At 47.3% G+C, this 13,476-nt stretch overlaps 1 protein-coding gene across 1 annotated transcript in view; it reads right to left on the minus strand.

Moving 5' to 3' along the window:
* The window catches only part of rai1 (retinoic acid induced 1), a 54,254-nt gene extending 45,231 nt beyond the window's left edge, over positions 1–9,023 (minus strand). Inside the window, exon 1 of the mRNA XM_026165075.2 lies at positions 8,791–9,023. The gene's annotated coding sequence lies outside the window, so the exon portion shown is untranslated. The remainder of the gene's footprint in view (positions 1–8,790) is intronic.
* Between the last annotated feature and the right edge of the window lie 4,453 nt (positions 9,024–13,476).

The following is a 13,476-nucleotide window of genomic DNA, read 5'->3' on the forward strand; positions in this document are numbered from 1 at the left end:
TGTGCTGTGGCTTCTCCCAGCAAAGCTTATGACTCACACTCTGATACAAGCTAACGCGCTAAAAGCAACAGTGGGTCAACGCTAAGCTATTCTAATTTAATGCTGAGGGGAAAACTGCTTAGGTAGCTGTGAATTGTTGCCAGCCTTAGCTGAATCCACCGCCCGGATGCCTGTGCTCGTTGTTTTTTTTTAAGAAAAAAGAAGAAGATCAATGCTTTTGAGAGTGATTCCGTGGATGTTACTTCATTCTAATGCCATTGACACAGATTTTGCTATTAGCCAGCTAGGCTAATGCTTTCTAATGCATTCCCGCTTTGGCTTTGTTGGTTATCCAGTCAGAATAAGAGTTTAGCATCCTGTCTGACTCACCGAGATCTCATTACAGATCTCCCCGGCTCTACAAACCCCCGTCACCAGCCTCCCCTCTTTTACCCATCCATCCTTCAGCCTCCCCACCCCTACTTGTCTCATCCATCTCTCTATTTGCACTTTGCCCCTCTTCTATCCTGGTCTTTTTAGTATGCATTGCTATGTAGCCTATGGCTGCAGGTGAAAGTCAGTGCTTCCGCATGAGTCTCTGTGTGAAGGTGTGTGTGTGTGGGGTGTCTGCATATATTAGTGAGCATGCATGTTAATCCCGGCTTGTGCAAGTCTGTTTCTCCATCGTAAAGACAGACATGGTTGAGCGAATAGGAAGCTGATCTAGATTTTTCCCGCATGCACACGTATACATGCACACAGAAACACACACAGTACGTACACACTGAGTGTTACATTGTGGTAATACAGATGGCTTTTTTGCAGCCCAGCTGTGCTCTGTACATGTTTGCCTCTGCGTGTGCATGTGCGTGATTGATTACTATTCTTATCCTGTACCAGGTGCGTCGGCTTTTCAGCAGCCTTCACTCTCACACTCTCCTTCCCTTCTTCTCTCTCTTTATATCCTTTTTTGGGCTCAATAAACAGGTTTTTTTTAATCTCCAGAATGGTAGGAATAATAAAAAGCAATATCAATGTGCAGTACAGCGAAGTCGCTCCATTCTCAGCACTCATTATGTTTAGCTCGACGTAGCAGTAAGACATCCTAACAAGTCAGATAATTGATGATATCAAATTATAATTTAATTTCAAAAATTTGGCTTACACTTATCCCTCATCTGAGCCTCAGGTAATTTTGCGTTTTGTGTGTGTATATGTGTATGTGTTCTGGCTGGCTACCATGGCTACGCCTGGGCCAGTCGATACACATCTGAGTGAGAGGTCATTAGCATCTCCCTCATGTTTTCTCTGCATGAGAACATCAGCAATTAGCCAGGTCCCAACTATGCCCCTGCTCACCCTCATCCTGTCCTGGTGGTTGAACAGCGCACCTTGGGACGTGGTTACCATTTAGATCAGAAGCGAGCATAAAGCGTATGTGTGACGTGTGTGCCATGATTGTTTTGTTTATACTTAGATCTTTGTCTAGAACAGTTTGGTCAATTTAGCACAGCTTGCCATGTGAGTTGTGTACTGTTGGGCTCGCTTCTGAGCTTGACTGTCAGTTATTAGCATCTGACGTATGTTTGACGTCTAAGATGTGTGTGTGTGTGTGTGTTCACGTGTCTGTATTTGTGGGCGCATATATGTGTGTGTGTGTATCCAAGGTGATGGGACGGCTCTGACAATAACATACTGATAAAAAAACAAAACCAAACAAAAAACTCTCCTGTGCCCCCGCTCAACACCCACCTCTGCAATGCCGCAACCTCTTTCTCATAGAGACACAGACAGAAGAGAAAGAAGAGAGGAGGAAAGCAAACAGGGAGAGATCAGGGGATGAAAGGTAGGTAGATGCTGAGCAACAAACAAAAAATAGTGGTGGACAAAAAGAGAAACAGCAGGTAAACAAACAAAGTGGCTGAAAGTTGCTGTTGACATTGTTTGTCATCCACATACCAATGCTCATTGTTACCCGACCAGCCCTTCCCATCACCACAGCAACGGCCCATTGTCTCTGCACATCGGCATACCGACGTGCCCGCTTTACCCAGATCTGGCAACAGGCCTGTACCCATTTTCTGATCGCAGAATGGCGTTCATTCACTGCACCGCCTGGCTGGCTGGATGGCTGGCTGACTGTGTGGCACTGGTTGCTATGGAGGCTAATTCACAGGCAGAGAACTCACTTTGTGTTCATAGTACAGAGGCAGTCAAGCAAAACATACAGGCACATGCAGCCACGCACACTTGCGTGTAAGCAAACAAGCATGCAACCTGGCAACAGCACTGAATGCGGGGCATGGCTGATGTACTCAACGGGCGCTGGAGAGGAGCCGCAGCATTATTTTTTACCTGCGTTTGCAATTTGCTGTGCTGTAATCCGTCAGACAGGCCCAACATCGCTGAAACATACGTATATGTACTATATGTGTGGGAAGCATGCTTTTGCACCTAAGTGATGTAGCCCGCTGAACCTAACCCTGTTGAGTAGATGAATGCAGGCACTTCAGCTTGCATTCCTCAGCCACACATGGTTATTTGTTTGATGGCATGTGGTGAACTGAAGAGGTTTAGCAATAAAATACAAGTGTGAATCGCTATGACTATGAGTACTCTACAAAAGTAGCTCGGCAGGATTCACAACTCAAAATAATTCTTATTCACCTTTTAATGGGCGAATCGGTGCAATTTAAGCCATTTTCACTCATCTCTCTTTAGGACCAACCCATATTTAAGCTAGCTTTCCTCTGATTGGCTGCCTCACATAAACAAAAGGATTGGAGCAGCAGGTGGGTTGGGCCACTGTGCACACACAGGTGAGATGACCATATAATGCATTATCATTATCATCATATAGAGGCAGGAATTGCAAGAAAAATTTATCTGTTTGGTTTATTTTCACTTTGAGACACTTTAAATGTGCTGCTTTTATTTCTATTCTTTAAGATAACGAAGAATTTTACTCATGTTACCCATCTCACAGCTATCCAGGAATATGTCTCCAAAGTAATGTTTTAGGTTCTGTGTCTGCATGTGTTCATATTCCTGCTGTCTGTAATACTGAATGTTGGGAAATGAAGTTCCGTCAGACTGATGCGCTGTATCTTAAGTTCTCACCCCAGAGAATCTTCTATGTTCTAACCCACATTTACCAACAACAACAGGCATCACTGATACATTCAACTTAACCTAAATACACTCTGTTCATATAGTCAAGTTGCAGCATGCTCACAGACACATCCACCTCTCTCCTATACCTTTTCTTTCTCTATCCTTGTCTTTCTTAATTGTCATTGTCACAAATTTAGCAAAGATACTTCAGAAACATCACTGTCAAAACAGTAAAGGGAAAAGAATTGTGTTCATGTGACAAATAAATCCTAATTCAGGCTATGTGTGAGTTTTGCGTTGTAAGTCATTTCTTCCCTTTTCTCTCTCTCACGCTTCTCGTTCTTTCTCACCTCACTGTTATGTAACTCCAGCAGCTGTTTGAAGACGCAGGAAGGGGGTAGGTGGGTAGAAAACTTTTCAAAGTGTGTCTCTTGCTCCTTGATCAGAACACAGGAGAGAAACGGGTGACAGTTTCTGGTTCCGCTACAATGCTTGACAATCGCCGGGTCCCATCTCATGCGCTTTCTTCCTCCTTCTCGCATAACACACGCGACCGATCTCCCCGCCTGACTTGTAGCCGTTTCTCCATTTTGCTCAAGTGTTCCATATTGCGTTCTGGTTATCATTTCATTTTACCGTTCCCTAATCTGTCTTTCTCTGTTCCTACGTCTCCCTGATCTCTGCTTTAGCATCACTCTTCAATTGTTTCCCTCTTTTCTTGTTTTCTCAATCTGCCTCTTTCACTTTTTTTTTTAAACTCTTTCCAGCATTATTGTCATCTTTTATTTGCCTGATTTGGTTCCTCTATTTTTCATTTCGCGTCCTAACTGAACAGCAGCAGCACTCGTTTACCTGCACGCACACACAGACACACACAATATGCATTCCAGCCAAAACGGAGGCCTTGCGTGCTGGACACACAGGGCTGAACAGCTGTGAAAGGCAAAGAAAACTTAGTCCCACAATTGCAAACTCACCCAAAAACTTTAATAATAACAAGCATATATATCATTCTCCATATGCTTGCAGAAAGGAAGGCGTGAGTGAAGTCATTGTATTCGCGAGCAGAATCACCCCTACCCTCACTGATGCTGAGAGAAAGCCCTGATTATGCATTTCTTTACCATTAGTGGGGCACATACAGAAGGCGGCGCCGGTCTGTGGTGTTCACCAACGCACAAGAGTGTTTTATTTCTCACTGCAGCAGACGGCTGATTCTATCTTGAATGTGAATTTGAATGTTTAGCAGTCGCCCCACGGGTGTATTGTGCTAACAAGCTGTCGGTCTCACCTTTGTTACGAAACGCTTTTTCCTACATTTATATATGTTTCTCACGCTATATGTGTAAATATCTTCATTTCTGATGCTCCACCGACACTTTTATTCATCTCTAATGAGGCACAAACATCCATCAGTGATGAAAGACACCCCCCCCCCCCCCCCCCCCACCAGGCTATCAGCACCATTGCAAAGCAGCGTTTTGTTGCAGTAATCCTGGAAGAGAAGGATGAAGTGCAGAGAAGGGAGAGGAAGAAAGCTAAAGGGGCAAGAGAAGAGCAGGAAAGAAATGGATAGAGAAGGAAGGAGAGGAAAGGAGAGAAAGGGGAGGAGGAGGATGAGAGACATGAAGGACAGTTGATAAACTGCGTGGAGCTGGACAGCAGCCAGATCCTTTTAATGAGCAAAGTGCTGCACCCAACACCTCACACGTAATTACACGCTCTCTCGCTCTCTCTCTCTCTCTCTCTCTCGCTCTCTCTCTTCCTCTCTCTCTCTCTCAATTGCTCTCTCATGCACACACACACACACGCATTTGCAGGAACCTTATTTTTGCCTTCCCTACTCTGCAGCATCCCACCATCCAGCACTAAGTACTCCCTCCAGATCAAACAAGCAGCTCACAGTAAGCAGCATACAGATGAGCCTTTCCTTTCCCCCTCCTCCTTGCCATCTCTCTCCCTCTCTCTCATCACAACCCCTGTCTTCTCTTCCTGCAGTAACCTCTTGCTACCCCCCCCCCCCCCCCAACACACACCTCCACCACCACCCCCACCCCCAACTTCCTCCCTCTCCATCTTCATCTCTTGATGCTCCTCACTCTCGTGGAGAGAAATACATCAGCCATCGCTCGCTCGACAAACACACTACACCGACACTGTCCTAGCTGCTGCTCCAATAAAAACATATTACCTGCAAACTCCATTAGGCCCAAGTGTAAGTAACACATACATACATACAGACACACACACACACACACACATTTGTGAATATAGCGAGCTTCTGTGTGTAATCAGATCTAGGTTAGCAGCCGTCGTATAATGTTCACTAGAACAGCATGTACCCACCCCATCACACTGAGCTCCTGGAAATACACAGTGTGTGTTTGTGTGTTTGTGTAAGGTCTAATGATGTCCACGCAGGCAGAGTTTTTCAGGCTTGTGTGTAAGTGCAGAAGCAGACGTGATGAGAGGAAGCGTACGCCTGGGTTTGAACTTGTATTAGGATTTCAGAGCGGCGTCGTGTTGCACGCTGTGTGTCTACACTTTCATGAGCACATGTGTGTTTCTGCGTGTGTGCTTCACGTGTTAGAGAGCCCGTACAAATCAGGTGTACAAAAGGACAAGCATGATTTCCTGCTATGAAGTTTCAGATTAAAAAATAGCAAACAACTCGCCACCAGGTAGTGTATTAATTTTCATAAACATGCGATTTGTGGTGCGGTTATTTAATGTGCGACTACATTATAAGTAAACCTGGTCTGAAACCTGAATGTTGAACAGTGAACCCTGCGGTTCTTGCAGTGTGGTGAATAGCTTGTGACACAGTGGCAAAGTAGGGGAACATGCATATGAGAGATAGAGTGGGTAGGGACCTGCAGCTCATTTTTTGTGCCCTTTAGTAATTTCATCCCTGCGCATAACATCTGTGTGCAGTGTGCTCACGCCAAGCTGCCAAGGTGCTGCACACAGTTACTGCAGACCTTGACAGAGGACATCGTGTTTGAGAAATCATTGACGATAATTGACAGAAATCATGACAGCAATGGGAAGGTTAAGGGAAGATTTACGGCTGTTTCAGACAAGAAAACAGAAATTGTCACTCAGTATGAATACAAATGACATGCTATGAATCATAGGTGGAGTGTCCACACTCGTTAGCTGATGATGGTGCTGTGGTCTGGCTGCTTGCTACAGCCCTGCTTGTGTTTGTGCCTCTTCTCTTTAATGAGGGACAAACACTCTCTCTCTCCCCGACTCTCTCTTTCTCTGTGTCTGCCTAATAACCCCTCACAGTAAATAACCATGAGCCTCCGGGGCAATTAGACGGGCACTTGGGGCTTATAGTGTGTTGCTTGGAAACTCACAGAGACACACGTGCACACCGAAACAGCCTAGTTAAAAATGGTGTTATGGAGTAATTGAGACATCCGATGTAAACAAAGCGACGGATCAATGCCGAGATAGAAAGATTAAAAGTTAAGGAGAAGAAACTTTGAGAAGAGAAAGACAACCGCTGGGTATTTTAAGTCTTTAACAAGGATGGTGTCTTGTCGTCCTTGGTATGTACCTTTAATCTGTGCTTCTGTTACCCATTCTGTCTCCTCTCCTCTCTTTGACCTCACATATTTGTGTTGGTCTGAGACTGAGAGACAGGCAGGGGGGTGGAGGGCTGAGGAGGAGAAAGCAAGAGGGACACAGAACAGAGGGAAGCTTTCACCTTTCATTTCACCACAACAATGAGTTGCCAATTTCAGTATGCCCTTTACAGGCCATCATGCACACACCTACGCACACGCGCAAACACACAAACACACACAGAAACCTGCTCTCCACATGACTCCCAATCTCCATGATAATCAGCTTCCTTTCATTGTGTTGCATCATGCAGGAAAGCCAGTGTATAGTCTGTGTGTGAAGGAGAAAGTCACAGGAGAAGGAGAGCAGACGATTTGTGTGCTTTCGCGTGTGTTTCTGCATATTGCGTGCAACAGCCTGCCGTCTCTTTAGCAGCGATTGTGTGTTTGAGGGAAAGTGCCTTGCCATGTTTTGGCAAAGCAGTGGGGCAGTTCTTGACTCAAGTTTTTCTTTTACACACACATTCAGAATCCTATGGACGTATTGCTGGAAAACAGATTTGTAACTGTAGATATGTGGTGCATTCATTGCTGTTGTACTCTTTTTACATGGAAAAAATTCATTTCTGCACATGCACACTGTTTACGCGCTTGACGACAATCAAGCCGCTGCATCGCTATAGGGGATCGGCCTCATCTTCCATTCATATATTTTACTTCTTCTCTTATCACTTCCCCTCTCCCGCTCTATCATTCTCTTATTCTTCCTCTTGTGTGCATATTGTCACTATATTTCCTGACACACACAAACACACACGCCACTGCTGTTTTCCATCTCACCTCTGTTTTCTCTCCCTGACACCTCTCTACACCCTCTCTGCGTTATCGCGTCGTTACCCCTCCTCCCCCGCTGTGCGCACTCTCTCCCTCCCTCTCGTCCTATCCCAGCACATAAACACAAACGGACCTACACACACACACACACACACACACACACACACACACACACACATTGCCGTATCTTTCTCCACCTCCCCCCTCGCTTTATTTACTCTCCCTCTCTCTCTCTCTCTCTGTCACACCTTCTCCCTCAGCCCTCTTCCCTCCCTCCCTCCCTCCCTCCCTCGCACACTCTCTGTCCACCTCATCCCATCTCTCCCTCTCCTCGGGGTGAACGAAGCTGTCGGTAGCATCACTTTCAGTCGGCAGTGACACTGCAGTCTCGGTGCATCTTTTAATGACACGCTGTAGTAAAGGCACCTCAGAAATGAGCTATGCAGCATGTTGGACGTGCGGCACTCACATATAGATCAGTGTGCATATGTACCGTACAGCATGCATCCAGAGCCAGGAAATAGGCAATGCCATACTAAAAATAGCATATGAGCTTTAACACGCTGTGCCTAAACTCCATGTAGACACACAAACAAAATACAAAGATCTAGAAAAATTTATCTGTATCCCAAACTAAACACATTTTACAATCTGACCTCATCACTGGTTTCATAAGATTAATATTGATGTGTGTATTTCAGATTTGTCCTTATGCAATAGGCAGAGTAAACAGCGTGCTATGACACATCGCTGCTCTGACATAGCGTCCTGTTAGAAGACTACGTAACACATCCTAAGGCGCAGGATGCTGAGCGGAGCTTGGAAGGGAGGAAAAAAAACAAACAAACCCCAGACAAACAGAAAGAGAGGTTGCAGCTCATGCCTCCGCTGCTTGTTATCCATGTGTTTTGCAGGCAGATATGGCTTTAATTTTAATCTTTTTTTTGGTGCCTGTTGTTTGGACAGATGCTGGTGGAAAACAGGGTTGAAGCAGGTGTTGGGAGTGTGTGTTTATGTGGGAGGCAAATGTTCTTCCCCCCCCCCAAAAAAAACACCCAGCAAATGAAAATAGAACGCAGTCCCACGAGAGACCCTGCTGTCCTCTATTCAGCATGCACAGGCACACACACGCACACACAGATGTACACATCGACAAAACAGACGCAAAGAGACACAAACACACCCCCTTGGCCAATACACCTTGCTCACACTTCCATCTGCACTGTGCTGCGCTCCAACTTGTGTCCTGCCTTAGAAGAGATGCAAATGTCAGGGAGAAGCGTGGTACCTGTGTTAGGGGTCAGCCGTTCTTTCCTTCTTTTGTTGGCCCTTCCAGTCCCCCTCTTGTTCAGCTGGTCTGAGCTGAGGTGAGCTGAGCTGAGCCGAGCCAAGCGTACAGCGGCGAGGCTCAATCCTTTTAGCCTGCGATGCTGAAAATGGCACCAGTATTCCCTGATAGCAGCAGCCTGCCTGCCTCTCTCTCTCTCTCTCTCCTGCTCTCTAGCTCGCCTCCCTCCTCTGCTTGTCTGCTGCCATGTCGAGTGCACGTAGGGCGAGGGGCGGGCCGAGAAGAGGGGGGGGTGGTGGTGGTGGAGGATAGAGTGAAGGGGACTCAGGGGGATAAGAAAGCAATTAGAAGACGGCCCTCTTCCTACCAGTCGGGAATGTATAATGGAATTAGCTTTTTTTGGGGGGGGGGGGGGGGGGGGGTCAATGGTGAGCATTGGAGGGAGGTTGGAGGGACACTGGGGTGCGTGGTCCTGCAGCCTCTGCTGGGGAGTCCAGGAGCTTGTCTGACAGTCACCACTCAGAAATGTGTGCGCAAGGGAGAGCAGATGGGTGTGTGTGTGTGTGTGTGTGTGTGTGTGTGTGTGTGTGTGTGTGTGTGTGTGAGTGTGAGTGTGGGGTGATTGCTATCGCCCTGTGTGTGTGTTTGTGTGTTAGGACTAGCGAAAGAGAGAGGGAGAGAGAGATTGCTGATGTGCTGATGGGAGGAAGGAGAGGAGTGGTTGAGCTGTGGGACCACCTGCTTCTCTCTCTCTCTTGCACTCTGAGGTACTCGGCAGGAGAGAGAAAGGGTGAGCGGCAGCTTCAAAGCCTTCTCTCTCAGGTTCGCTCACCCTCCTCCTCTCCTCTCCTCCCTCCCTCCCTTCGCTCCCACCCTTCCTCACTTTTCTCTCTCTCTGAGTGGGTGGCGAGGAAGCTGCATGTGTGTCTGGAAAGACAACCGTGCGTGTATGGGTGTATGTGTGCGTGTGTGTGTGCAGAAGGGAAGGAGAGAATTTAATATGCAATTTTCAGTGTGCAGTTGCCCGTGTCTGTGTTTGTTTTGTTGTGTCCTTCTTTTTTTGTTTATCCTGTTTGGGTTGGATGTGTTTGTTGTCGTTTGTTATTATCTGGAATATGTGTGTGTGTGTGCGTGTGTGTGTAAGAGAGAGCGAGAGAGAATGGGGGACAGAGACATACTCTCTGTGTTTACTCACGTATGAAAAGAGATGACCAAAATCCCAGTGTGAAAGACTGTGATAGGAAGAGATGAGGGGGGGGGGGGGGGGGGGGGGGCTGCAGTGTGTTTTGGTGTTTATGAGAAAATTAGATAACGAATGAAAAAAAAAGGGGAGGGGTGTTTTCTCCTATGCTAAGGTGTGTGCGGTGTACGTGTGTGTGCTTGTGTGTAAAGGGGAGAGACAGAGCGGTCTTTTGACGGAGAGAGAGCGAGCCAGGCACTGCATGGGGGAGATATGTGTAGGCATGTGTCACTGATTGTGCCATGAATGAAAATAAGGAGGAAGGGAGGGGAGGGGGAGGAGGGAGTGGGACTGTGACTCTCCTCCCATTCAGCCATCTCCTCCTCTCTTTCCTTTCCTCTCCCTCTTGAGTGACAGACGAGGCGCTGCCGGCAGCGTGCCCGGGCGCGCGTCAGTAATCAGCGTCTTCTCCTCTTCTTTCCGCTTTGCTCGAGCTTCGCCTATTTCGGTCATTCTTGAATTTCTCCCGTGCAGCCAAGGGCGCTTCATCGGGTTCAGAATGCCCCCTCCTCCTGCTCCTCCCACCCTTCTCTTCCGTATATCGCTCGCTGTGCAATTACGGCAATGGCCCGTGATCTGCTCCTGGCACGCACGCGCCAGGATGGACAGATGAGCAGAAGAGCAGAGAAGAGCCACGCTCGGCTGCTTTTTCTTTCTTTTTTTTCACACGTTCACAAAACAAACGAGACTCAGTGGCACGCGGGCGTATCCGCGTGCTCGCCTTCGGCTCAAGGGCGATTGATTTGGAGTTTAATTTCTCCCCACCGGGTTCTTGACGCAAAAGGATGCGCCTCCGTCTGACCTTGACGGCAGACGGGGTGCGGGGGTGGGGGAAGTTTCGGGACACGCGCTTACATTACCTCCCCAACGCAGACCCCCTCTACTCTCTCTCTCTCTCTCTTTCTCTCTCTCTCTCTCTCTCTCTCTCACTCACTCACTCACCCACACACACACGGGGCATGGTCACCTGAAAACGTCTAAACCGTCCTATGCGCTTTTATAAATGAACGCTTTCCATCTGCTTTCTAATTATAGCTAAGGCAGGGCTAACTCCCAATTTTAGCTGCAGCCGCGAAATAGCCGTCTTTTAATCATTCATGAGCTCAGACACAGAGCGTCCTCCTGCTGCTGGCACAAGCGCGTAAGCTACCGCCAGGCTGTTGTTCAGCCGAGTGAAAAACAACGTGGACAGGCCCCGCTGCTCACAGAGCAACAATGCCCCCTTCCTTCCCTCCCATAAGGTGAAATGGGACACAAAGATGTCAATCTGACAGGCAGGTGACATTTCGGCCTCGTCCACCTTTAAGGCGATGCCACTGAACGCGCAGAGCCAAACCAAACCACGCAGGGCCCTGAATCATTTCGGTGCAGCTTATCCTCCTGGGGACGCATTTGTTTTCTTTTCTTTTTTCTTTCTTTTTTTGATCAGTGCGGATCTGAGTGGAGCGTGATTTTGCCTACAGCGCTGACATCAGTGGAGATGGACCGGGGTTAGAAACGAGTGCCTCTGAAGCCGCGTTTGAAAGCGCCTCTCATCTCAGCTCGCCATACGCTCTGACGCACACTTGCGAGCTGGGTTGTGTGAACAGTTTGAAGGGAGAGCGGTGTGTTTGTTTACCAGTCAAATATATCTGGGAGGAAGCAGCTCTCTTTGCTTATAATAATAAGTCAGTCTGCGGCACTGAGCCGTGGATCTCAGGGGTGGATATCGGCGTTTTTAAATGGTGTTTATCATCGTTTTGTTTAGTTTTGTGATTGTTTTTTGTCTCCTTTCAGAAGTTCAAAAGTTTGGATTTCAAGAAATGCCAACTCGGCCATACTTCAAGTTCACTGATGGGGGAAAAGCACGGGTGATGCAAGGGTCATGGTCATCCAGGACTCAACCACACACACATAGACACACACGCACACACCTTGGCTCAACTTGGATCAATGGGAAGGAGGACAGGAAAGGGGTGGCTCTCTGTTGCCATAGAGACGGGAGGACAGTGGTGTTGGATACTGTTACTAGGCAGGAGAGGCCGCCATTCTGAAAGCGGGGTGACCTGCTGTGGAGGGGGAAACAACATCAGGGCCGAGAGTGAGGGAACATTAAATATTTCTGTTTAGGTCATTTCCCTCTGGTCAAGTAAACTGCAAATGGTAATCTGGTGAAGTGTGTGTGTGTGCCATGTTTCATTAAATAAATACGTACATCCATGAATAAATAAACAAATCCCAGAATTTGACCTTTTCAAACACAGACTCGATATTCTTTCTTTTTTAATTTTTTTTTACAGACAGCTATTTACAGTTACACGAGTCAGTCTAAAGTCTAATCCCAGCCTAGTGGCAGTGCTATTAATTGCAACAACATGGCTAAAATAGCTTTTTCACCCCCCCCCCCCCCCCCCCAACACACACACACACATCATCATCATCATCACCCAAATTGCATCTGTCTTCTTTTGATGTTTATTTTATTATTTAATTATTTATATAGTTCACTCGTGCAGTGCTTTTTTTTTTTAAAGCATGTGCTTCCGACCCTCCTCAAATGTAATTTTGACACTTGTAGCATCACGTGATTTTGTTCAAGAAAGGGCAGAGAAACTGGGCTGCTGCCATCAATCCGGTCTAGATGGTTAAACAGGACTACAGGAGCTGTTCCTTTAACCCTTTTCACAAACAAACGAGTGGCGTCATGCCGACACCGTGTGTGTGTGTGTGTGGGTGTCATTATACCTTCAAACCGACTGACGCTGTCCCATGCTGGTAGCCTCTGTGTCTTTGAGGGACAGCGAAGGTCACGAAAGCTATAATCAAACCAAGCTCATCAAGCGCAGCGAGCACGCATGCACGCGTGTACGCATCACCGTCTGCGTGCACAACCCAGGACAACAAATAACGTCACCTCCACGACACAGATGTAAACAACTCAAACGTGAACGCGAGGTTCGAGCGCCACCTATTGAAATGTGTCCGGGAAGAGCTGATTAGATAAACTACCCACTGGCGCCATCTGCTGGGGAGTAATCGGTGTACTTTTATTTAATGAGAAGCAGGAAAGCGGCGCACAAAAGTAGCCATCGAAAAAAACGGGCACGGAAGCCATCATCTGCCTTTGACTGCGACTTTTAAAAACACCAACAGCTAAAAGAAAAGTCCAGAGATAAAGCTCACAGCCACTAGAAGGCTCCAGTCGTCACACCTCCTAAAAGTGTGGCTGCACATCCGCTGCCCCACAAACACCAGGCGCTGTCCGCGGTGCTGTTCGCCGCACTGCTGAGATTACACCGGCAGTAATTTTAGCACCACGGACAGCGCCTCGGTCGCCATTATTAAGCGCACCATTAATTTAGTACCTTTTAACACCATCAGCGCTCTGGGATATGTGCATGTATGTGTGTGTATGCTCGGACGACTAATGCAAAGCTCGATATTCTCGCCTTTAAGGACTAAAAGCG

This window comes from Astatotilapia calliptera, chromosome 4 (assembly GCF_964374335.1).
Source record: "Astatotilapia calliptera chromosome 4, fAstCal68.1, whole genome shotgun sequence".
Lineage (NCBI taxonomy): Eukaryota > Metazoa > Chordata > Actinopteri > Cichliformes > Cichlidae > Astatotilapia > Astatotilapia calliptera.